Source organism: Aythya ferina, assembly GCF_964211825.1.
Source record: "Aythya ferina genome assembly, chromosome: 20".
NCBI classification, from domain to species: Eukaryota; Metazoa; Chordata; class Aves; order Anseriformes; family Anatidae; genus Aythya; species Aythya ferina.
In genome coordinates, this window is record NC_140318.1 from 527,869 (window position 1) to 549,843 (window position 21,975).

At 46.7% G+C, this 21,975-nt stretch overlaps 1 long non-coding RNA gene across 1 annotated transcript in view; it reads right to left on the reverse strand.

Annotated features, from left to right (window-relative positions):
• Positions 1 to 650: 650 nt before the first annotated feature.
• The window catches only part of LOC311421828, a 29,631-nt gene continuing 8,306 nt past the window's right edge, over positions 651 to 21,975 (reverse strand). The window contains exons 2-4 of the long non-coding RNA XR_014685072.1: positions 14,449 to 14,547; positions 3,957 to 4,160; positions 651 to 976 (exon numbers count right to left, since the gene is read on the reverse strand). This is a non-coding gene — a long non-coding RNA (uncharacterized lncRNA). The remainder of the gene's footprint in view (positions 977 to 3,956; positions 4,161 to 14,448; positions 14,548 to 21,975) is intronic.

A 21,975-nucleotide genomic window follows, 5' to 3' on the forward strand; every position in this document is an offset into this window, starting at 1 on the left:
TGCAGAAGGCAAGACCTGCCTCACAGCAGCTCCAGCTGGAGATCGGGTTGGCAAACCATCCCTGGCAAGGCACCTCGGGCATTGGCCAGGGAAGTCCTGGTGAAACAGCAGGGGAAATCAAAGATGAAAGCCCTTCCTTGCTCTGACCATGGATTGTGCTATGGTATGTGTGTCTGTCAGCGCACACTGTCTCCTGTGTGCTTGCAACCTAAATAATGCCCTTTTCTTATGCACTTACCCAGGCTTTTAGTGGCCTTTATCTTTTAATTCTACCTGAAGCTCGTAAGTGCTTGGGTAAATAAAATATTTTCTACCTGGAAAAACTGTGGATGTTTCTTATCAGCATAAAATTATAGCTTATTTCTGAATTTGATAAGGTTAGCCACCTCTATTGCCCTTTGTAGACAAATCTTATTTTGTGAAAGATTTTGGGGTTTATTACACTCATTAAAAAGATAAATATAATATTTTAATTGTTACACACTAATTGCTATAGATACAGAGCACTGCATTATAAACACATTACATTACTCATTTGCAGAGTTATTTTACTCCAATATTTCATTGTAACCTAGTAAATCTACATAGTGTGAAATCAAGTGAAAACAGACCCATATAATAATCCACAAACCTCTGGTAGTAAAATAGGATTTTTCTGTAACTCATGCATTTCTAGTTCAGACATATTTTTTTTATTCAGTGTTCTCTTTAGGAATGTGTTTCACAGAGAGACAGTCTTCAAGCAACACAAGCCCATAAAATATGCATCAACAAAAAGTTAGCAAATGTTTTATAATGTCACACAACTAGTTGCGATAAGAAATGAACAGAGGCTGTGCTGTGCCCTCCGGGGTGCAATGGAAAGGCTTGCCTCGCTATGATGTAGCTTACCCAAGTGACTCCAAAGTACGCAGTGCATTAACATTACCTCAAAACAGCTGTTCAAATGCTGTAGGACATGCAGCGGACCTCTGACCTGCAGGTGAAGATGGAATGAATGCAAATCATAATTTCCCAATTATTTTGGGGTGAAATGTGACACTGGAGTTAGTGCTCACCAATCAGGTTAACAAGTTAGCTGAAACTTTATCTTTCTGTACTTGAATTACTGGGAAATCGTCTTGCTGCCCTGATGGAAGAGATACAGACCATCACCCCTTTACAGAAGGGCTGCAGGAGCCGACTGCCACTCCCTGGCACTGCAGCATCCCCTGGGCACTGTTGGGGTGCTGCTATCCTGTGCGAGCCTGAGGCCCTGACCATCCTCGCCTTCAGGACCAGCTGCAGCCCAGTGCTGCAACTGCACAGCATCGCGTTGTTCTGCCTCGCACACATGAAACTGGGCCAGCATGGCCATGCATCTCTGTCTTGGAGGCTCCAAAGAAGTCCTTATTGCTGGGCATTTACCTACAGACAGCAAGGGCAGCTTGTTGCAGAGCAAAGAGCAAGCAAGCAGTCCAGGAGCTCTCTGCATCTCTGGCACCTCCATGCTAGCCACAAGGTTGCAGGAAGACCTGGAGGCTGCTGCCAGGAGCATGGCTGCAAGGGGCAGGGGGAGCAGAAGGCCAAGAGACCCCCTGCCCTGCACCACAGCACATGGATGGGGCCATGCCATGCCAATGAGGACCGTAGCATCCACAGAGCAAACGCCTCTTCCTCCTGATAAATGCACAATAATTTGAGCATCCCGTTAAAGCTATAATGGTGTTCTGGGTGAAGGCTGATGCTTCTTTGAGTTTAACAGCTCATGGTAAATATGGTATATGTTGTCAGGGTAAGATTTATCCTTCCCTTTCATTCTACCAGCTGTCAAATGTGTTTGATTTTTTCTTAGGCTTTGAGTGTAGCAGGAATTTAGCCAATAAGTACAACTGATGATGATTTTCACTTCAGTCTCAAGCATCTGCCATTCATAATGAAGCCTGATTAAAAATGTAAGAAGATTATTTTTAGTTTCAGAATGTGGCAGAGCCTCACTGTAAAACATGGTGCAAGGCATGAATAATTAATTACAAAAAATTCAAGGTATATCAAGTACCATAAAGCAAGCGAGTGAATGCTCCCACAGTGCTGCCTTGGCTGTGACGTACCCTGTGTGCAGAGCACAGTGAAGCAGGCATGCCTTCTGTGCAACTGCCAACTCTTCCTTTTCCATTGAAATCTTTGCTTTTCTTTGTTGGTCTTTCTGGTTCTGAGTCTCAAATTTGTTACTCCCCGCCCTGTGAACAACTCCAGTATGGTTTAATGCCTGGTAATCACTCAGGAAGCAATGGAGGAAATGCAAGAGCAGCTCTCCAGGTGGTGGCAGGAGCAGACAGGATTGCTGAAATTCAGTTTTTCTTCCTTCAGGGTGGCTCAGTGGCTCAATGTATGTAGAGGGGCCTCCCCTTGGTACTGAACAGGGCCCATGGCAGTGCCGGGTCCCCAGAGTCTCCCTGCAGCTCCAGTGAGAGCTGCAGTCATAGCCACCTCATATAAGGGCTGAACCCACTGCTGCAGCCTGCCCACCTCCTTTGCTGTTCTCCCGGAGAAACATTAAAAAGAGCTTTGGGTAGAAACTGCAGCCAGTGGAGACTGCAGGGCTGAGCATTGACCCGAGTGCTGCTCACGCAGCAAGGTGGCAGGAGGCACTGGGATGGGCATGGGACTGTGGCACGGCTGCCATCCCCAGCTCTGGCACTGGTGGCTGCCCTGACTGTCACGCTGCTCACTCCTGAGTATTTAGTGTATGCAGATGCAATCAGTGAGGATTCGTTGTGTTAGAGATTCGCTTACTTTTAGTAACTTTATAAAACTACCCCTGGTCTCTTGGAAGAAATTGAAATTGACAGGCCTGAATTGTCTGATAATAAATTTATCAAGATGTTAATGATCATCAGCTTCTCTGTGTACTACTTGGCAAAATCACTACAGGTCTTCCTATTAGCTGGAACTGCTACCCATTTAGGACTTGCTTTGAAATTTTATCTTTCCATCTTGTTTTCTGTTTCCTCTTTTTTTTTTTTTTTTTTTTTTTTTTTTTTTTCCAGAGACCTCATCTGTTTGCCAGCATTCTCTGATCAACATCTCTCATGTGTTTCCTATTAAGGCTATGATGTGTCTAGCCATTTTACTTCTTCTGCCCTTTTAAGTGGTGTCAGTCTTTTTGCTTTGCTACTAGTTGCCTTTTATCTCTGCAGTCTCCAATTCTCAGCGCACATCATTACCTAGCTCTTGAACTATCTTTTTCTTACTCGCTGTGACAAATCTCAGAGGCCTGTGGCAAGCCCTTGCCAGGGTGTAGCTAACAGTGCCTGGCCAGCCCTCAGGAGAAGTGGTCTTCTGCGAGTAACCAGAAACTCCCTGCTTATGGGACCTCAGTTCTGGCCATGGGTGTCCGCTAGGTGTCTTTTGTGTTGGGCATCATCTGAGCACAAGTTACTCTGTCAAACTCAAGCAGATCTCTGCTGGAACTAAAGCACAGTAGCCTTGATTCCTACTGACCCCGAGCCCAGGATGGCAGCTGGGTTCACACCTGATGCTATCCATCTGTTCCCCAAATGGCAGCATGCTGGGCTCCTCTTTACCACATTGCAGGGCAAAGCACATGGCTGGCTGCAGAACCCAAGCCACAGCTGAAGGATGGTGCTGCCACTTCAAAGCTCTTGCTTAAAACAGGAGAAAAAATAATTGATTATTGTCCAGAATTTATCAGGGTATTCCTTATGGCTTTGTGTGCTATCTTTGAGTGTGAAAACTTTTTTGAGGTCTCTATTTTGGCTATCCTCTTTGCTTTTGTGATTATTTTCTTCCAGGCTCTTCTCTTTCTATTTTCCTGCAGCTTGTACTGTGTATGGTCACCTTAATGTCCAACATATTTATCTAAACTTCATGCTGTATTTAATCCAGAAGTGGGTGTCACTAATGATCCACAAAAAGCACCACAGAGCACCATGTAACCTCAATTTGTAACTCACTGTGGATAATGTTATCCTACGCTGTTACTAAGAACAGCTTCCAAATACAGCTTCCCACAACCTGGGCTCCAGGGCCTCCCTTATCTTCAGAGCAGGTAAGCTTTTCATCACAGCTGGTGCAGCCCTTCTGATGGCATTAGGCTCTGATACTCCCAGAGACCATCCTTCAGAGCTAATCCAGGTGCAACAGATGCTATCTGGTACCTGTGCAGACAAAATTATTAAAGGTCTCATTTGTGGTCAGTGAACATATGTTACCCAGCCCACTGTCTCTGCAAGTTCTTGGGGCATGCCAGAGATGTCTGACACTGGCAACCCCGGTTTGCAAAGAAATGCTAGACTTGCTAGCTGGGAAATTCAGGGGGACTGGCAGGTAGCACACAGCATTAAAGCAGGCGAGAGGCAGAACACATTGCTGCTTCTGGGGCTGCTGGTGCTGCAAATGAGAACACCTTCAGCACTGGCAGAAGGCTCAAAATCCTGACTGAGCTAGCAGAGCGGTTCTTCCCATACCCCTCATATCAGGCACTGTGAGGCAGGATGACCAGCTGCACCCATATGCATGTGCCCCATGCTGTCCCCTCTTGTGCACGAGTGCATGTCCCCTCCACCCACCCCATTGACTTCCTCTGTTTTGTTCAATAATTTGCTGCTGGGGGCCAATGGCAACGACCAGTGGCCAAACAAGACAATGAAATTTGCTGCAGCCCATGTCCGAGTAAACCTCAGGACTGGAAGAAACCAAACCTCTACTTCTCTCTGTGCCCAGTTTTTCCTATGAAAAACATGAGAAAATGAAAAATCCCCCTGTGAAAGCTTCTATAAAATAAAAAGAGTCAGATTCCATCTGATCTAGATGACTGGATTGTAAAGTCTTATTTTAATCTACTCTGGTCTGTTTAATAGCAAAGGCCCTGGATAGCACTTATTAGAATTACTCAGAATTCAATGAAAAGATTATTTTTCAATTCAAAAAGAAATAAATATTCATTTGGGGTGATTTCAGTATACAAACATTAATTTTTCTTACACCAGATTATGAATTAAAAAGACATTTTTAAATCTAAATGTAACAACAGTAAAGGTTTTAGAAGTTTTAGAAGTTTTTCTAAAGGAAATCATAAAAATCCAACCAGAAGTGACATTTTCCATAACAAAATTAGTTTCAATAACAATTTATTTTGAAAAAAATAATCAATTCTGGCATTATGCATTTCTAGTAGCTCTGTTACAAATATGGTTTCCAATTAGAGAATTCGAAGAGAAACCATTTTGTAAACAAGTCCCTTTCTGTGCTTGTGATTGTGCCCCACTGACAACAGCCAGCCCTTTCTGCAGCATCTGGGAAGCCCTGTGCAGATGGCAGCTGATAGAGATCCTCCTGCCCTTCCCACTAGGGAGGCACATGCTTCTGATTCCCATGCTCAGAGCTCATTACTGCTGCTGCCGCTGCTATTTGGAAGTTGCAAGAGAGCCTGCAGGGTAGCTGCCTGGCAATGGTGAAAAGCTCACAGAACTTTGGGTTGGTAACTAGATTTGCATGTTCCACTTTGGAAGCAAGGCCTTTCCCCTCCTTCTGTAACATGGTAATTCTGCCTCTGTAAATTTGTCACCACTGAGACTGTCACCACTTACCTTCACAGCAGCTCTGGGCCACGCTGCACCCAGGGGAGCCATTGCAGCAGTGTTAGGACTTGTAACACTCAGCAATACCCATCTGCTTCTACATGGCCTGGGGAGGGCCTTTTCCAGTGCTTCTGCCCCCTACATAGTGATGTGCAGCAGGACAAGCCTGCACACTCCACAGCTTAGGTCCTATAATGCCATGGTCACCCCATTCAGCAGTGCTTTGAAAAACTGAAAGCCTTTTGGTGGCTGAGGATCCTGAAGTAGTGCACAATGACACCTTCCAGTCTGTGGTTGTACAGGCATTCCCGTCCCCACAACAATACAATTTCACCTGGCCCTTCTCGTTAGCTTGCCAAATTTGTGCTTGAAAGATTGACAGTGAGCAAAGCAGTAACTGGAGTAAAAGTACAAAGCTGCTTTTGTCCTATCTGGAAAGAATCTATCCATTCCTCAATAAGTTAAACAAAACAAAACAAAACAAAACAAAATCACAAAGCTTTATATTTTTGTAAGAATAAGAGTAAGTGAAGCAGAAGATAGCAGGCAGTCTCTTTGCACAGATCTGTTCTTGGTGGGCAAGAGCTCTTGGCTTCACCATGCACCTGCGCATGCAAAGCCTCTGGCATTTATCACAAAATGCCACAGGAAGGGGGTGCACGGTGACACCAGCAACGCTGAGAAATCACAAGACAGTCCTCATTTTTCAAGTGCAAAGTGAGTGATAATTGTTTAAGAATTCAGCCCTGCACACTGAACCAGAAAGGTGTTCCAGCTTGGTTTTCCAGGGGGTATGAAAAGGATTTCCTGCAGTGTGGTTCATTCAACTCACTTTTCATAAGCTGGTTTTCAGCAACATCATCCAAAAGCCATTAGTTTCATTGTATGTATCATGCAGGGTTATTTAGTAGGTCAGAAGGAAAATTTAAATGGACAGGTGCTTTAAATTACAAGACGGTGGAGGTGGTTAATAAAAAAAATACTAGAAAACATTGGTAACCTTATTTCAGGCTTGAAGTGGGTTCTGTAACTGATGGGCAAATGGCTTGGAGAAACACTGCGATCTGTCAGAAGTGGTAGGTTCAGAATGCATTCAGGAAATCAAGCTGCTCCCCAGAGACCAGAGCAGAGCATACTTCCCAGACATTATGCACCTTTAAAGCTATTTATTTCCTCTTGGATATTTGCACCATGGGGACAATTAATTGTATGACACAAATGTCCTATATGTGTGATGCAGAGAGAAACCTGAAAACCCTTGTATTTCTTGCCATGACCTGAGAGGTGAGAGCCCCGATGGGCTGCACAGGTACATGGGGCTGACCTGGGCAGGGGCTGAACCTGCTTTTGCATTTCTGTGTCCTGAGCTACAGAGACGTGAGACAGGAAGCAGGGACCATCCCAAGCTTGGGATGCCTCAGGCACCTCCACCACATGCTGAGTCTTGTATCAGAATTATACAAGAGTCCCACCACCTAACAGGAATCAAGCAAGGGTCTTCTTTGAGCTGAGCAGCTCTGGTGCATGCTGATGACCAGCATTACCCAGAACCTGGTGAATTACCTCAACAATAGCTATTGGTTACTACTGAGAGTGGTGGAGAGCACAGAAACAGCACACAACACATGGATAGAGCACCAGCACAGAGTCCCTGGGTCTTTCAGCACCTGGGGAGTACTGGGGTCACAGCTCATGCTACCTCCCGGCCCCTTGCCCAGACTTTGCCAGCAGCTACACAGAGGCAGAGCTGGGTGGTGGCACCAGGACACAGGTAGGTCATGTAGGTGCAGCCAGACCCATATACACACACAAGGGACTGCAGTCACTCAGAAACCCCTACCAGCATCAGCAAGGCAGCTCAGAAAGAGAGGTACTAGCACAAAACAGATAAACACAGGGAGAAATTAACACAGAGAGATGAAGAGGATTTAATTATTTTATACATCAGGGGCTACTTATTGAAATGCCTTTTGAAAGACCGCTGCTCTTTCGGTGCTTGTAATGCAGTCATATATACAGCACGCAAGAAGGGTGAATCTGGCTCTTATAAGCATTTCCCAACATCAACGCATCTGATTTGATTCCTTTGGCTCTAAGATCAATCTAGAAATCTAATAGGAGTCAACTGCTTTCCAGGATGCTTGATATTTGCTAATTATTCCAGGTTGGAAACATGTCAACTGCTAGAGCAGAGATGCTTCACTATCTGTTAATTCCTGGCCAAATTCAGATTATGGCCCAGTTCTTGGAGCTCAGGACACAAGAGGACACATTGAGGCAATTAAGTCATAGGGAAAAGCTACTCAGTGTGGTGGGCTGTAAGAGTGAATGAGCAAACCACCAATGGAAGGGCTGGCAGCTGGACAGAAGTGCCTGGGGCTGGGCCCTGTTGCACCCTGCCCAGGACAGCTCAGGGCTACAGGGTCCCTCCTGCAGGGCTGGGGTCTTGCAGGAGCACAGGCTCCTGCCACCCACACACCTGCAGGATGCTCTCCAACTTGTAAATGCAATTCTCTTCTGAGGCTGAATCAAAATCTGTCTTTATTTGTCTACAGTTTGTCTTGCTACTTCTGCAGAAAGGTTAGCATCTTTAACTGTTTTGGTTGATGCTGTCCTAACCAGCCTGAACAGTGCCCTTTATCCATCCTAGACCTTGTTAGAATCTGGCCTTGAGGCTGGGGAGAGGGGAAATGCACACAGTCACAAGAAAAACAGGAAACAGAAGGAGCAGAAAACCCTTTTTTTTTTTTTCTGCCTCAGAAACTCTGACAATATAGCCATAGATGATGACATGCAGCCAATGTGTGGGTAAGAGTATGGGGTTACTGGCTGAGCCCCAGAAAGTGTGGCTGTGTGCTCTGTGCTTCATTAGTCCACTCATTCTGCAAGACATGCCCTGGGCAGCATGACCTGCAGTCACTGGAAATTCCAGCCTTTTTCTTTTTCCTCAGCATCTTTTCCCAGTGTGAATAGCTTGCATACTGAGGATGATGTTCTCTGCCTGAATGCTTTTCTGGTTGTTTCATTTGCAGAATGCTTGCGGACATGAGATGATTGAACAATATGCCAATGTTCTATGAAATCTGATGAACTAATTGTTGTAGAAACAGGTGGTATTTCACTTGGGTCTGGAAAACTGATGAGTATGATATGCTATCGTTTGGCATGCCTACTGTCTTCTTTCTAGCCAGAAACAATGGAAGAACCCATGAGCTGCTTTTGTTTCATGCAGCATAGCATTCATGCCACTATGCAGACAACGCGTACTCTAGAAATCAATATTGCATGCTCTCAAAACAGCAGACCCACTACATACCCAGGAAAGACACTTTTTTTTTTTTTTTATGGTAGGCCAAATTCCTCTGCTACTTGGTCATTTAGATTCTGGTGACACTAGTAATTCTGTTTGAAATCTGAACACAGAGTCTAGCTGTGGGATGCTAGATGTGGGTTGTGATACAAAGTTGCAGGGAGATGAGAAAAAAATTACTATGCCATTGAGGATTCTATGGTTTCGTGTAGTAAACACACTTTTGAAGCCAAACTTTGCTTATTTTATGCATACTAGAAACCTATTGAAAAGAATGTTGTATGAAATACGTTGTGACAGGCAGAATTTGGCCTGGAATCTGTATTTCACATCCAAAGTTTTTAAAATCAAAGAATCAGATAGAATAAAACAAGAGAAGCCTTTCTGAATGAAGGAATAACACAGAATCAAAAAAAAAAAAAAAAAAAAAAAGCTTTCTTTGACTCCTTTTAATACTGATTCATGCTTCCACTTCTGTCTCAGGAAAACTGACACTGTCAGGGACAAACTGCAACCTAATCTAGGACTACATTTGCTCATAATGAAGCTTGAAAGTAACATTTCCTTTCTAAACATTTAACTCTGTGGATGCCTTTCGCACCTTAGCATATTAAAATTCCTTAAAAAAAAATCCAACTAGTTATCTTTTCTCATCTATACGTAGGGACATATGCCAGACCCACAAAGATCATCCATTTTACACCAGTAGTTCAATTCCCCCTGTATAGCAATATTAAAAACTTTTAGCTATGCACACAAAAAACTAATCAGTAAGCTGCAGTTACAGTGCAGTTTTGCAGCATCAGATGTAAGCCAAACAGCCAATTCTGTGAACGTGTTCATGATTTCCCTCTGGGGATGCTCCATCGCCCTGCAGGGCTTTGCCAGGGCAGAGCAAGTCCAGACCTGCTGCTCACTGAGCCCCTGCAGGCACTGGGCAGGGGCTGGGGCCTGGCTTCCCCTCACAGACCACAACCACCCAGAGTTTTTGCCTCCTGCTCTGGCCTGATGGCCTCAAACTCAGTCCTTTCCTTTCCTTCCCTTCCTTTCTTTCCCCTCTCTCAGGTATCAGCTTTACTCAGTCACAAAGCTCACTGCCCCTATCCTTTTCAGTACGCCCTGTCTGTTCTCCTGATTGCAGGAAGCAAGACCACGAACGTGGCCCGTTACTACAAAATTGGCAGCATGATATGGGCACAATCCAGCAGCACAGCTGAGCTGGTGCAGGTCCAACATGCCGGGCCGTGCTGCACCTCTCATGGCTCTGCGGGCAGCTGGGAGCCAAGGCTGCAGTGCCCAGGGGCTGCAAGCCCATGCCGCAGGGCTCTGGTGGTGTGCAGCCTCCCAGCCCCGGCCTGCCGTGGCGATGGCTGGCTGGCTGCACGGCCTCACCCCGTGGCCATGCTTGCGGTGGAAGTGAGCTGGTGGCTGGGCTCTGCCCTGCCTCCGTCCTGCCTGCAGCTGTTGGGCCCCAGGACCACGAAGCAACAGGAACTGCCAGCACTGTTTCTGCCAGTGTGGTCACAGCCACAGTTAGAGGGGACAAACTGCACGGGAGGCGCTTCTCCTGCCTGTGAGTGGCCACCAGCTGCCTGCCTGGTGCTGGGGAAGCACAGAACATGAGAACCTTGGGCAGCTTCTGCTAAATTCAGCATGCAAGGGAAAAACTCAAGAAGATTACACATAGGCTCTGATACTGCCCTGAGCAGCATCCTGGCATGCTTCAAGCTGAGCCTAAATTAACACAGGATCATACATGTGTTTGAAATGTTTTTGGCATTTCTTTAGTGTGCTCACAGTGTTTGTACTACTAAACCACCACTTCCTTCTTTGGGAGAAATAAGAGAACTCAGAGGAACATCTAATAAACATGAGCAGGAAAAAAAAGTGAGACATTTCACATCCTGCTGGTATGCAACTAGAATGCTTAATCTATCATGAAAGTGAATGAGTATTAGCTTTAGTAGCTGCACTGGTGCATTTCTGTTAGCAGGAGTTCGAACACTAGCAGGGAGCCCCACACTTCTCCAGTCACTTAGCCAGCTACCCTCAGGCTGTCTACAAACAGAGTTGTCCCTGACTGCCATCACACTCCACAGGGACCACTTTGGTCCTTTGAATCCTTGGCAGCAGGTGACAACCCCATGTTACCAGCATTGCCAGAGAGAAAAGCTGAGCAGAAGCAGGGAGATGGCCCACACAGCCCCGTACAGGAGCTTCCCAGCCGTGCACAGGGTCTTTACCAGCCAAATATATCACCGGTCTGCTGTGATTTGGTGCAGAAGCCAACCCAAGGGCCGTTCAAGTCAGCAGAGCACCTTAGAACAATGCAGGTCCTCCAGGGAGGAAGAGCCCAGACCTCAAATCACCAGCTTTGAATCTGTCTCATTCTGGCAGGCCTCAAAACAGGCACGGCCTCTTTGTTTCTAGGCTACACAGATTTGTGCAACTTTGAGGTTGTATTCAGAGTCCTTAAATTTGGTTTTGTATATCAAGCTAAAAATTGACCTCAAAATTCAAAAGAAGGATCAGGTGAAATCAGGGAATTTTGTCTGGTTTCCATCCAAAACCTCAAAGCCACTCAGGTTGTACCAAAACTCACACTGGTTTACCACGCAGGTCACCTGGTTTCCAGTTTCGTTGCTAAAGTTCTGCATGGTTTCACAGGAATCCCAATTAAATCTAGAACAAATCCCTTGTGAAATGCTAGGCGTAATGCTTCTATATTCTGCCTTTTTTATGCCTGTACCCAAATCACTGCCAAATTGAAGCATCTATAACTATTGGAAACACTTCAATTATTTAAGAGTATATGCACAGCGTAGAGTCAATTAAAATTACTGACATGCTTTTTTGTGTGTGTGTCGTGTTTCCATTTGGAAGCAATTCAACTCAAATTCTAGCAAAGCCCTTCAGAGCATATTGAATTGATTTAAGGAGTTTGCATCCAAAAATTTGAAATTTAAACAATGAAAAAAGAGGTTAAAGGCGCATTAATGGTTGTTTATAAATCATGCCCTCAAATGTTAAGAAAACACACTGCCTTCCTTGCTGGCAGGAGGAAAACAAAACAAAACAAAACATGGTGTAGATGCCCAGATGTGGTCAGGGAGATAAGGTGAGGTTTCTCCAGCACTGTGGTGATCCACCACCCTGGCCTGGCTGCAAAGCCACCACTACAGTCGTGCAGCTCCAGAGGAGACAGACCTGCCACCGCTGAGCATCATCCTCTGTGCCCGTGGGGAGCAGTCCGAAGCCTGCTGTACCATTAGCCTACTGGGCCTGGCTCCTGGGGGATACATTTTGAAAAACAAAACATGTTCCTATTCTATTTTAGTATCTCACTTAAAGTAGTTGAGAGCAAGCTTCACCAAGACAGACCCTAGATCCAAGGGGAAAATATTAGCACACCTGAATGGCTATTCTTGTTTCCTTGCATGCACTTACAAAAAAATGGGGAAGGAGAGGTGGGGGGGGGGGGGGGGGGGGAAGAAGGGGTGAGGGCAGGGGGAAGAAAGGATTCTGCTTTCATCTGTCTGAAAACAACAATTTCCTATGAAATATCTTTAGCCCTGAGGGTGCTGTGGGTGTCTCTGCCCCTCCTCATCAATATTATTTTTCCTGCACAAATGGAAAAAATTGGGGCAGCCCTTAGGCTATTAATACTCCTCCAAAGGTTTCTCTCAAAATAGAACAAAAACCAAAGGCATAAAAAAACCCTAGTGACTGCTGTGGATTGTATATGGAAAATCCAGAGCCTCCTCTACTCCCAGAATTGCCCCAAAGTCAAAATTCTCTATGGAAAATGGGCCCTATTTTACAACTAGCACAGGAGCCTGTGACTCCAAAAGAGGTGAAGGTGCACACACACACAAAAGACCAAGGAAGAGATGTGGTATTGAGAGAATTCACCTGCAGGCTGCCAAGGGGAGGGAAAAAAAGCAGGGACATGGGAAATATTCACAAACCTGCTCAAGAGCATACGACAAGTGATACCTGTACATTTGCTCACACCTCTTCCCTGCTGGTCTGCATCCTCTGTGTGAGCATTGTCCCTGTGGCTCCCAAGGACTAAGCCAGTGCCCAGCTCAAGGAGCTGCTCCAAGCACCCAGCACCCGCTTTTCCTGCAGAGAGGATGGACATTGGTAGCATCTCTTGCTCTTAACACCCAAGTACCAACAGCTGTCTCTGAGCTGCTGTGTAATTGCCATTGTGCTGTTAGCATAATTAGGTTCCAAAATGAACTTCTGGATTCCCATAATGCTACATACCAAAAGTAGAGGCAGCCTGGAAAAAGCTCTTGTGGATAAATAAATTTCTACTCTAGCAGGTGGGAGTAAACTTGCTGAAGCCTCCTTCTCCCACCTCTCTCCCTTCTCGCCTATGCACAGCTTACTTCTCATGCCTAGGCTGCTGTTACGTGCTCTCCTGACATACTATTCTTTATCTTTGTGTCCTGCGGTCCTGTATAATGAGCTTTCTAACAAGAAGCACTGATGGAAACTTGAGGCTAACTCAGTGCTTGTCACATGGGCTCAGTTCTCTCTCAGTTCTTGCAAGTGCTACATTTCATTACACGTGAGGACAACTGCATGGAGAATCATTCCCGCCTTGAAAAAAGGAGCCCTGTTCCCCTTGCTCCTGCTGTCTCTCTCCCCTCTGCTTGCAGGCAGCCCTGCCTTGCTCTTGCCCCCAAGCACTGTAGCTGCCAGGGCAGGGGCAGAAGCAATTTCCAGCACAGAAGTGGCTTCACAGCTGTGGCCAGAGGGATGGAGAGCACTCAGGATCCCTGAGGCACCTGAAACCCAGAAGCAGGAGATATGTTCTGGCACATACCAAATGCTGCATAGGCAAGTGTTACATGTTAATATTGCTCCTTTCTCTCCTGCTTCACTTCTCTTTCTTTCTAGCTCAAATACATTCTAGCACCCTGCTGAAAAACACCTTGGTTTCAGTGGAGACTTGTGTTTCCAGATTTGGGTGTCATTTACAGAACTACTGAGACGCTGCTGGACATGGCCAGACAAGGTTTAACCTCCCTGTGTCTGTCCCAGACTGCAGACAGTGAGCACAGAGACAGCAGAGCTCACCAGGATGCATGTGCCATTGCTCCTGGTGGGAGAAACCTGGCGGGGAGACAAACTGTTGGCTTCAAGCACCACCAAGGTGAACATCTGCTGTTGAGAATGCTTCTCCTTCTGCCAAGCCACAGGAAAGACTAAGTTTCAGCTAGGAGGCCTGTCAGGCAAGCTGGGTTAATGCACAGAGGGAAGTTATGTAAAGCTGAGCTGGGTTCCTTTGTGCAGTTTAATAACAAAAGGAAACTTTGTAGGGAAGGAACCAAACAGAAACGGATGAAGAGCAAAACAGTGTTTGACACTTAATGCTCTCTGACATTTTTGGGAGTGTGTGAACCTAATAAGTAAGCAGCATAAACACTGCTTAAAAAAAACAACAAACAGAACTGATATGAAACCCATGAGAGGAGCATCCATGTTGCATCCACACAGACCTTCCTTGAGGACACCCAGAAGAAACTGAAGCTGCATACTCACTGCGTATAGCTTTGCTGCTCTGCTTATTTTCTCCTATTTTCTCTCCTTACACTTGCTTTTCCCTCTACTTATCAGCAAAAAAATCAGGAACATGTCTCCCTGAAATAATAAAAAATAGATCTATAAACAGTGCAAATGTAAATGCAGAAGGCTGCAGAAGGTCTTGCCAGTGGGATGTGCTAACCTTGGGATATCGCAGAACTGGGATGAATAAACAGGGATATCTGGAATAAGGATTTAGCATTCATAAAAAAAAAAGCTCCCGGTATTTTCAGTTCTTCAGGTGACCGTTTAACTTTGCATGCCAATCAACCAGCCTGGTGCACAAACACTAACAGCTCTGTTTACAAAGCAGTTGTGTCACATGCTGGATGACCAAACCACTGCAAATTCTGCAAGGGTGCTCATTTTGAGGTGGGATTTGTAGGGACAATTCCAAATCTCTGAACATCAGATGCCTAAGCTGAGCCCTGAACCCCTTTATGGTTCAGGCTGACAAATGGCAGAGTCTCACAGCCCCCATTGTCCTCCTGTGCTGGGCAATGCCTCTGCACAGGCGTGACCCTGCTGCGGCCCTGGGGCTGTCTTGCTGTGTAAGAGCAGCGAGTAAACCCCATAGCTGTGCCTATGCTTCACATGCAGCTCTTTAATCTGTTCCCTCCTCCTTTCTGTTATTTATAACTGTTCAGAGCACCTATTGAGCCCTGTCTGTAAAAGGCCTGGGTGCTTTTTGATCATGCCATGAATCTTTTCTTCACAGACTTCTCCTGGACCTACGCAGTTTTCCTGAAGAGCTGCACATACTTCTATTCTTTTTAAAGGAGGAATCCCAGGCGAGGATTACAGAGCTATAAAAGCGGAAGCAGACTGCTTGGCAGAGCATTCCTTGAGATTTGCCAGCCTAAGCACACAGATGTTTCTCAGATGGGTGAATTTGGAAATGAAGATCTACGTGGCATCTGTCAAAGGGCTAGTGTTTCTGATCTGTGACAAACACTGCACAGGATCCTGTCTGTCCTGCCAGGCTAATGCTGCACACAGCAGATCTACCCATCACTGGAGCTAATCCTGAGTAATTTATTAATCTTCTTGGGTGCACTCGTTTGTACCTCATAATTCTCTTGTCCATAATGAAAAATTACCCCTTGTTGCAGTTGTCCTTCCAGAGCCATGGATAGCTGCAGCAGAGGCTCCCAAATGCTTTTGGACAATGCACAACCCCTTAACTACATTTGCTGCAACAGCCCTCAAAAAGATGACTTCAAGTCCACCTCGAGGAGGGTGTTTCTAAATTGTAAGTGCCTTAACTTTCTTGCAATTATCTTCAAGGAGCTAATTGGAGCAGAAACAAAGAGCTGCTCTGCAAGTCCGACACTGGGCAGGATGCTGGCATGCCCTGGTGAACGCTGCTGCAGAAAGCAACTTTTCAGCCTCCAGCCAGCCCTAAAATTTTCAGTCTCCATCCAGTCCTCCTCCCAGCAGCCTGTGCCTCAGGGAGAACAGAACATTTAGCTTAAACTCAAATGAAGAGGTGGCCACACTTGAGGCTCACATCTGCCACCTCTTGGGGCGGATCTGGCATTCAGGGTGCAGTGAAGTAGCAAAATGGACACAACTGTGAAAAAAGTCATGCTGGACCCATTGCAATGCTCATCCTTTGTCTCAGCACTGCTAATATGCCCCACAAGCCTACATGCTGGCTTGCCAGAACGTGCAAGGAGCTCTCACTCACATCCAGAGCTGGCTGCTCTGGGTGCAGTGCAGCACCTCCTACTCCATGTGTGCCTGTGGCATTTCACCTCTTAAGTGCAACGGCAAAGCTGCTTCAGCACTGCTCGCTCCTATACATGGCAGAAGTTCCCTGCTTTGAGCAGGGGGTAAGCTATAGATGGGGGCAGAGAAGATGAAAAGGATGTACAAACACCAGAACACATTTGCTCATCATGAATCCTGAATCGTAATTCTTCATTTTGGAGTATGCAATAAAAATCCAACTGCAAAGTGCTTACAGTTGTAATATTCTGTAAATCATGAAAGAAAAAGAAAAGAATTAAGCTACAAGTTTCTGAAGAGTTATGAATAATGGATTGTCAGCCCCAGTTCAGACCCACACTAAAAATCATTTTAACTAATGCATTAACTCTTTCACTGCTACTGCAGATGAAAGCGTTAGGGTCACAAGATGTTACAATTCTAACATCCTGCTCCAATTCATCCAGGTACATTGTAGATGCTTGTTGGGCCCAGCTCTCCTTTCTGCAGAGTAAGTTTTCACATTCAAACCTGCTGAGTATTAATTAATCATTAGATTATTGCAGAAAACATAGGGAACTCACTTGCCTGCATAAAGCCAGACAAAAGTCAACTGAAGAAGCCACGATAAACAGAAAAGGATAACTGGTAATCTCTGATAATGATACTTGTGGCCTGCAACATGTCATTCTTGAACAGAAGTTAAAACAAAACAAACTGTAATTTTCCTTTATGAAAAAATTAGAAGTTTGCATATTTCTGGTGAAAGTTTGTTACTTCACAAAAGCCAATACAGAGCAAGTGCAGTGTCAAGTCACGTTACAGTATGTCAGAGAGCGCCATTTTATCATTTGAACAAGGGCAGAAATGGATTGCATTTTACCAAAAACCTCATGCCAGAAGCCTATAAAAAACTATCCCCATAGTCATAAGAATGGAGGAACAAGGTCCTAGGCTTGAGCTGAAAGCTGGTCTCTCCTCAGGCACGACCCCGGCTCCTTTCCCCGCATGGCCCCTTGTGCCCCCAGCTGTGCAGGTTTGCGGGTCTGGGGTCAGGTGGAGTTTGGGGTATGGGGAGCCATAAAGTTGTGTGTGTTTGTCATCTGGCAGACACAGATTGGCCCCTGCCCACCCTGTGCCCTCCAGGGTGAGCTTGGGTGATGTGCCCCCGGCAGCACTGGGCAGCGCTTGCTGGGCTGAGCCGGAGCAGCTCCCCTGCCCCAGTGGGACGAAGCACACTTTAGTTAACATGTTCATGCCGGTCTTCTACTCTGCTGCTTGGATTAAGCTCACGGGGGCTCTCTTTGCACTGACTTTTTAAGGTGACCTTGCCTGGTTCCTCACTTCTCGCTGCTGGAAACCTCATCAGAGTCACAAAATACTGTTGTCTAGCACTTGGGATCTTGCCTGTTCCCACCTGGAAGCCAATGCATGGCACAGTAGCTGTGTGAGCAAGGGGGAGCAGGCAGGCCTGCTGCCAGGCATGCATACCAGACAGCACGTCTGACCTCAGGAATATTGATTAACGTGAGGACACAACTGTCTGTAGAACGTCTAGAGAAGTGCAACACTGAATTTCATTCATAAACACTTAAAGGCACAAATCCACCTGCAAGCCTACCAAGCCTTGTGCCACCCACATCCCCTCCCTTTCTCCTCAGGGAGCAAGCCCAGGCTCTGGGCAGAGCCTGGTGGCAGAGGGGGGCTGCTTGTGCCTGACCTTGAGCACTGAAACCTCCAGCACCACCAGCCCCTCTGCACACACACACAGCTGTGCCCGCAAATACACTGTGAAATACACGAAATATTCAAGTAGCATAACGGCAACAGCAAACAACAGTGCTGTGACCTCAGCAGTCCTTGATACATGGATCACAAATATTTATGGTTCAGTGAGGAGCAGACCCTCCCCTGCTGACTGCCTTTGCTCTGCTCTAGGCTATGCTGCTTTGCAGCTGAAGAAAGCAACTAACCCTCCCACAGTATTTTTACTTCAGATGTTTGTTTGATCTGTTAAAGATAATTCTGCAAATGTTGAAATGGACTGCAGTTAAGCTTTGCAGGGCAGACGTGGCTGGCAGGGAGGAATGCTGACAGCCCAGCGCAGTGGAAGAGAGACAGCTGGGAAAGGCCACCGCAGCTGGTGGCCCACACAGTGCATTCACTTGCCACTGCAGCTGCAGGGAGCTGCACAATGAAGCAATGATTCCCAGCTGACTGTCCCAGGTGCTAATTATAAAAAAATAAATCAAATTTTTGCATAGTGCTTGCACTGCTATTGGGAAGGCAGCTTTAGCAGCAACCGCTTGGGTAACCACATAGCTGGGTAACCTCGTACTGCTCACCTGTATCTTCCAGCTGAGAGCATCATCTGTGCTGGCACAACTCACAGCAGTTCCAAAAGTGAGCAAAATTACATGGTATCTTTGCTAGAAACAGGGATCCTAGCACATGGATAAACTCATTAACTGGGCAGGATGACAAAACCTGACTTGTGCTGCAATTGCTTTCAGATGGTTTGCATCACAGCAGCATCAGCAACATGACTCTGTGCCTGATGCCAGACAAGCTCCTTGGAGTAATAAAGCAGTTCACACCAAAGTACTGAAAAGAGGAAAATGTTTTCAAACTTCTGCCTAGCGGAAATTATGGAGAGCACATTGCAGAAGAATTTGTGGATGATGGATCACCAGGGGATCTCCTGTTGTAGGCTGGGGTGCACTACATTCATTACGTGAGGCCATCACAGCAGCTGTGGTATGGCTCCTGGTCTGCAACAAGAGCATTGCTGCGGGGTTTCACCTAGCTGCACATGGGAGGTGCCTGCTTTGGTAGGTGCCCACCTCATGGCCTGGAGGTGCCAGTGGCCCCACGTGCTCCTGGCAGGGAGCCTGCCAAAGTGGGATCCCTGAGATCAGCTAAATGAAAGGGGCATCCCTTGCTGGCAGAGCAGCTTTGTTTCCATACAATCCCAAACGACCAGCCTCGGCTTGTCCGATTTTCACTGGGACCAGTGTCCAGAGTGTGCCCATGCCTGAGGGGGCTTTCTCACTCATGTTCATAACTGGGGACCTAAGGGGAACTCCCTGCAACTCCCTTCTCTGGCAGGAGCAGGGCAGCACCCAGGCTGCTGCCAACAGACACTGTATCACCTGCCAGAGACCTTTCATAGCCCCATTAGTGTCAATTTAGGCCTTGCACAAAGGTGTTGTGCCCCACAGAGGTGCAGCACTGACCTGCGTGCAGCTCCCCTTGCTGCAGAGGTGGCCCTGGCCTGCAGCATGCCCCCACCCATGCCTGGTGATGTAGGAGCAGGGTCTGCAGCCACGGGAGGGTGCAGCAAGGACAACCTGCAACCTCCTCAGCACCCTGTGCCATACTTGCTTTGCCTCAGAGGAGCAGCACCCCACTGGGCAAGCAGGACAAGGGGGGCTAGGGAGGGCACAGCATACCCCCTGCTCCTTCCTGCACTGCTGTGGTTGCTGGTCACCAGCATACATTTGTAGTAAGAACACAGCCAGAAAACTTCTGCTCCTACTGCAGTTCACAAAGGCAAAACAAAGACACTACCTCATCACCCAAAGCTTTTCTTCTGAAGATCTGACACTTGCGTGGACATTTCTCCATGCAGATGGAGCCCCAGAAGAGAGGATGAAAAGGGACCGTGAATGAGTTATGAGCAGCACAAAGTAATTATCCAGAATAAAAGAAGAAAAACTATGGTAAATCAAAGACAAATTTAAGACCACCCAAAATGAAGAAGTATAGAAAACGTTCAATTAATTTGTGTTTAAGGTAAACTTTCCTTCTCTTGCAGGTTTACACATTGTGATATACGAGCAGTATGCAGGGAGATTTATGCATGTTCAAGCCTTCCATTCATTTCCTTCCATTCATTCCTCCTCCATTCATTGTTTTTGCAGCCTCAGAAGCAGCCCTCTAATGAACTGTAAGATGCATGTTATCACACAACACGTCACCCTATATCATGTTAGGAATCAGCACACAATTTATAGTAGTGTTTAGGCTCTCCCAGGCTCCATGCTGGCCCAGCTGTGGTCAGTGCTGGGTGACTGGCTGGAGGCAGCCAATGCTCTGAGCGGCACAGGGTTCCTGGCCCATGGATGTCCTGGTGCAGGAGTTAGCATTGTGCCAGCAGCACGGAGCAGAGTGAGTTCTGCCCTGCCAAGCCAAACAGCAGGACTGCACGATGCATCCAGCACATAGACTGGGATGCACGTTGTGCTGGGTTACTCATCTGCCTCAGCACCCAGATTCGCTGCAGGGTCTTGGCCCCTGATCATGTCTCACCACAAGTGAAAATATTTCTGTCTCTATTTTTCTCGTTCCTTTGTCCATCCCAAGAAAGTGCCCTGCCACTTGTTTTGCATTTTGTACAGCAGGCAAGACCTGGATCTGTGGACATGAAGTTTCCTGAAAATCACAGAATCATTTAGGTTGGAAAAGACATCCAAGATCATCAAGTTCAACTGTTAAATGGGTGGATACAGATGGGAGTGCCAGCATCTGACTCCTGAGGTTCCTGATTCTCATCACTGCCATCTTTCCTGCCCTCCCCTGCTCTTTAAAGGCCTCCTTCCACCGGACACTTAAAGTCAGTCGTGGCAGAAGGTATTCAGGTTGGCATTCAGGTACTTGCTTATCTGCCTCAGAAGAGCTATTTGGCGCAGCAATGGGTGGACAGAGGTGGGCAAACAGAACAGAGAACTCGGGACCTGGCACATTTTTCACTGGTCTATATTTTTCCATGCTAGCTGTTAGCTTTAGTTACAATGAATAAAGTCAAATAAAAAAAAAAAGTCTCCTACTCCCTTCATCCACCAAGGCTAAATAAAGTATTTGCATTCTTCTCCAATGTGTTGATCCTAAACAACACCTTGCACCTGTCCTGCTGCTAAATGACCTAGGCCAGTTTTGGACTGGGGCACCAGTCCAATTCACACATTTAACCTTTCTCTTTCTCGGTGGCTGCAGTTCTGCAAAGTACTGCCTCTGCCAGCACAGTGACACCCACAGGGAGCACGTGTGCTCCTGGAGCTCAGAGCCCCCTGCACCGCTGTTCACCTAGGAAAGCTGCTACAAAGGGAATGCCTAAGGGCAATGTCAAAGAAAACAACTCCAGATCCTCCCAATTTTCACTTTTAAAATTATTCCAAGAGAAGGAGCTGAATCCACAAAACCTCACTAGCAGCCATGATTTTGGCTGTGATTTCCTCATGGCCCATGGACTATGGAAAGGGAAGGGGTAGAAAAGAGAGGTTACTTGCCTCTGTATGCAGTAGCATTCCTCTCCCTGCCATGGCAGGGCCAGAGCAGCAGCCTGGAGCCAGAGCTGTGGCACGGGGCAGCAGCACCAGCAACAGAAGGGACCTGCCTGAGAGGGCATCGTCCTCAAATACACTGGGGCTGAGCTGTCAGCACCTCCTCACCAAAACCTGTCTCAAGCCGTGCATGGTGTCACTGAGGTGTACAAAGCAGTCCCTCTGTTCCTCCTGGAACATGCAGCACAACAACACACAAAGTCAGGTGAAGGAAGCTCGATCCCTCCCAAATGGTGGGCTAGCAAGATGCCTGTCCGGCCTGAGTTCATCCCTGCAGCCCATCCCTGCCAGCACTGCCCCAGTGCAGGTGCCAAGCTGAGTCTGCAGAGCATGAGCAGCATGGCTGGACAGAACTGCTCAGCAGCAGCACTTGGGACTGTGTACTGCATAAAGCGGTCCAATAGGCAACGCACATCACTATTGATATGGTGTC